Here is a 4,598-nt window from a genome sequence, read left to right on the forward strand (position 1 = left end):
TGGTGTCTGAGGTCAAGAAGTGAATGTGGCCGGGGAAAGCAGTAGGCAGAAGAGAAGCAGGGAAGGTGGACATGGAGCTGATGGCACTCAGGAAGCTGACCCACTCCAGACTTGGTACGAGAAGCAAGAGGGCTGTAAGCTGGGAGTGTGATGAGTGTGGCGGCTTGATGTGCTGGTGGACTGGGCTGGGGGTTGATGGGGGAGGAGAAGGTGGCAGAACTTGAACGCGTGTTGCCTTGTGATACGTTAGATGTGGGTGGTCTAGGAAAGCTGGAGAGCACCACCCCCAGGCCTATAGAATTGGGTATCTATGGAAGACATTTAGGAATCTGAACTCTCTTTCTCTCTTCTCTATCACTCGTGTTCTCTCTCTTTCTCCTTCCTTCCTTCCTTCCCTCCCTCCCTTCCCCCTTCCTTTCTCCCTCCCTTCCTCCCTTTCTTCCTTCCGTCCTTTCTCTTTTCTTTCCTCCCCTTCCTCTCCTTCCTGCCTGCCCTCTTTCCTTCCTTACTCCCATCCTTTCTCTTTCTTTCTCTTTCCTCCCTCTCTTTCCTTCCCTCCCTCCCTCCTTTCTTTTCTTTTCCTTTTCTCTTTTTTCCTCTCTTTCCTTTCTTCCTTCCCTCCTTCCTATTTCTTTCTCCTCTTTTTTTTTTTTTTTTGAGACGAATTCTAAAATTTTTAAATTTTTAGTAGAGACAGGGTTTCTTCATGTTGGCCAGGCTGGTCTTGAACTCCTGACCTTAGCAGATCCACCAGCCTCAGCCTCCCAAAGTGCTGGGATTACAGCCGTGAGCCACCGCGCCTGGCTGAAATTTCTCTTCTTTGCTCTAGGGGTCAGTAGCAGTAAGTAACGGCTGGTAGGTGAGAATGGAGATTAATTGAAGCAAGGCTGTTACTGATTAGATTTTGTCTTTACACTTGAGCCTGGAAGGAAGGAATGGAAGCATTCAACCCGAGGAATATTGCCCCACAGATTTCTGGGGTGAGCATAGGAGACTGGTGTGTGCGCGCCCTACCCTCCCTCTCTCAACTCCTCTCAGTGTCTCCCCTGTTTCTCCCTCCTGTCTCTTCTCCCTCCTGTCTCTTCTCTCGCCCAGCTTCCCCTCTTCTTGTCCTCTCTCCCGATCTCGATCTGTTTTTGTCTCTATCTCTCCTCCGCTCTTTTTTATTTTTTATTTTTTTTTTTTTTTGAGACGGTTTCACCATCTTGGCCAGGCTGGTCTTGAACTCCTGACCTCGTGATCCACCCGCCTCGGCCTCCCAAAATGCTGGGATTACAGGCATGAGCCACCACTCCCGGCCTGTCTCTCCTCCTCTCTTAATCCTTCCTTCTCTCCTCTCACCTAGCTTCCCCTCTGCTTGCCCTCCCTCCCTATCTCTATTTTAGTCTCTCTTTGTCTCTTGTTCTTGTGATTTAGGGCCTTTTGTGTTCAGTCCCTTTCTAGTGATTGGGATTATTATCTCATGATGGGTCATTTAAAATATCCACAATAGGCCGAGTGCAGTAGCTCACCCCTGTAGTCCCAGCACTTCGGGAGGCCGAGGCCGGTGGATCTCCTGAGGTCAGGAGTTCAAGACCAGCCTGGCCAACATGGAGAAATCCTGTCTCTACTAAAAATACAAAAATTAGCCAGGCGTGTTGGCACATGCCTGTAGTCGCAGCTACTCAGCAGGCTGAGGCAGGAGAATTACTTGAACCCCGGGGGACGGAGGTTGCAGTGAGCCAAGATCGCACCATTGCACTCCAGCCTGGGCGACAAGAGTGAAATTCTGTCTCAAAAAAAAAAAAAAAAAAAAAAAAAAATGCACAATGAATTTCAATTCCACCTGGCAGAACAGAAAAAGAATGGATTTATTCCAAAATAGGAGTGAGAAAGTGTGATTCTCTCGTTCATACCCTTTTATGACACTCAGCTGATGAACTGATTTGCCCCATGCGTTCAGTTGTGATCTCAGGATCTCCTTTAGCCAAAACAATCAAACTTCCCTGTTGAGTATGGCCTGTGTCAGGGTGACCATCCTGGGCTCCTTCCGTTTTTTTTTTTTTTTTTTAAGACAGAGTCTCGCTCCGTCACCCAGGCTGGAGGGCAGTGGCGCAATCTCGGCTCTCTGTAACCTCTGCCTTCTGGGTTCAAGTGATTCTCCTGCCTCAGCCTCCCGAGTAGCTGGGATTACAGGTGTCTGCCACCGCACCTGGCTATTTTTTTAAAATTTTTAGTAGAGATGGGGTTTCACCCTGTTGACCAGGCTGGTCTCGAACTCCTGACCTCAGGTGATACACCTGCCTCCCAAAGTGCTGGGAATATGGGCGTCAACCACCGCACCCAGCCTCACCAGGTAAACTTGCAAGTTCAAAAGTGCAGCTTGGAATTCCAGCGGGAAGGAGGATGGGGATATGGGTACGTGTGAAAAAAGCAGCGGTGTGTCTATGATTCCACTCTCTGTGTCTACTTGGACACATTATTCGGCTCCCACTCAGAAGTGAGAACACGCTGCGTTTGACTTTCTGTGTCTCTGTGATTTCAATTAAAGTAACGGCCTCCAGAGTAACAAAACCGCACTTCTATGCCCTAAATCTATAATAATATATCAAGGTAAAAAAAAAAAAAAAAAAAAAAATGGGCCAGGCGCGGTGGCTCACGCCTGTAATCCCAGCACTTTGGGAGGCTGAGGGGCAGGGGTGAGCGGAGCTGCATCACCCAGGTGTCCTGTCTGGGACCTCCTCCCATGCCTCCCTCCTGGGCACCTGCCCCTCCTCAGTGGCCCATCCTCCTTCCCACCTGGTGGAGGACACGCACCCTCCTGGTGGAGGGACACGCACACCCTCCTGGTGGAGGACACACACCCTCCTGATGGAAGACACGCACACCCTCCTGGTGGAGGACACGCACCCTCCTGGTGGAGGGACACGCTCACCCTCTTGGTGGAGGGACACGCACCCTCCTGATGGAGGACACGCACACCCTCCTGCTGGCATCCCCAAGTCCCGTCCACCCACCCAGGAGCTGGGGCATCCCGTGTTTCCCGCCTTGCTCTCCAGCGCATCGTGACTCAGAGCGGGCGCTCGACCCCCTACCCTCCCCTCTGTACGCTGCCCCAGCAAACCTCCCGAGTTTGCACCCGGCCGCTGGATCAGCCTGCACAGGGGCTGCCGCCTCCGTCCCAGATGGCAGGGGCTTTTCCCTGCACCCCACCTAACTCAGCTCATGCCTCTGCTCCTGGTGAAAAACTTCTCCCATCACTCCGTCCTGTCCCCTCTCTGCAGCAAATGACTCTTGTCCAGGCTGCCGGAGACCACTGAGGCACTCAGTCCGGAGGCCCATCAGTGCCAGGGTCATTGGGAGGTAAAGGCAACAGCCTTTACCTCTCCAGGCCACCCCTGCCCCTACTCCAGCCAAGCCTCCAGGTCACCCCTGTCCCTACTCCAGGGGCTGAACGCAGTGCTTCAAGCTTGTAATCCCAGCACTTTGGGACTCCGAGTTGGGCAGATCATGAGGTCAGGAGATCGAGACCATCCTGGCTAACACGGTGAAACCCCGTCCCTACTAAAAATACAAAAATAAAATTATCCAGGCGTGGGGGCAGGTGCCTGTAATCCCAGCTACTCCGGAGGCTGAGGCAGGAGAACGGCGTGAACCCGGGAGGCGGAGCTTGCAGTGAGCCGAGATTGCGCCACTGCACTCCAGCATGGGTGACAGAGTGAGACTCTGTCTCAAAAAAAAAAAAAAAAAAAAAAAAAAAAAAAAAAAAAAAAAAAATCAACAGTATATTCCCCTGGGAGAACGGAGGGGGCGGCTGTTTACAGTTTCCCCAGGGCAGGACCTGCACACTGGACCGTCCGTGGCCAGTCACCCCACAGGCATCTCAGACTCTACACATCCCCACCAAACCCCAGCCCCGGGTCTTCTGCATTCTGGGGACATGGGGACAGCACGCTGGCCGGGAGGGTCCCAGGCTCTTCTCAATCTCTCTCGGGCTCCTCCTCTCCCGCTGCGGCTGCCCCTGCCCCGGTGAGCCTCCGAGGCCTGTAGGAAGCTTCAGGTGCCTGAGCCTCCAGGCCGCCCCTGTGCCCTACTCCAGCCAAAGCTCCAGACCACCCCGTCCCCTACTCCAGCCAAAGCTCCAGACCACCCCTGTCCCCTACTCCAGCCAAAGCTCCAGACCACCCCGTCCCCTACTCCAGCCAAGCCTCCAGGCCACCCCTGTCCCCTACTCCAGCCAAAGCTCCAGACCACCCCGTCCCCTACTCCAGCCAAGCCTCCAGGCCACCCCTGTCCCCTACTCCAGCCAAAGCTCCAGACCACCCCGTCCCCTACTCCAGCCAAGCCTCCAGGCCACCCCTGTCCCCTACTCCAGCCAAAGCTCCAGACCACCCCGTCCCCTACTCCAGCCAAAGCTCCAGACCACCCCGTCCCCTACTCCAGCCAAAGCTCCAGACCACCCCGTCCCCTACTCCAGCCAAGCCTCCAGGCCACCCCTGTCCCCTACTCCAGCCAAAGCTCCAGACCGCCCCTGTCCCCTACTCCAGCCAAACCTCCAGGCCACTCCTGCCTCCAGCCAAACCTCCAGGCCTCTCCTGACCCTACTCCAGCTAAGACTC

This window comes from Symphalangus syndactylus, chromosome Y, assembly GCF_028878055.3.
Source record: "Symphalangus syndactylus isolate Jambi chromosome Y, NHGRI_mSymSyn1-v2.1_pri, whole genome shotgun sequence".
Taxonomy (NCBI): Eukaryota; Metazoa; Chordata; class Mammalia; order Primates; family Hylobatidae; genus Symphalangus; species Symphalangus syndactylus.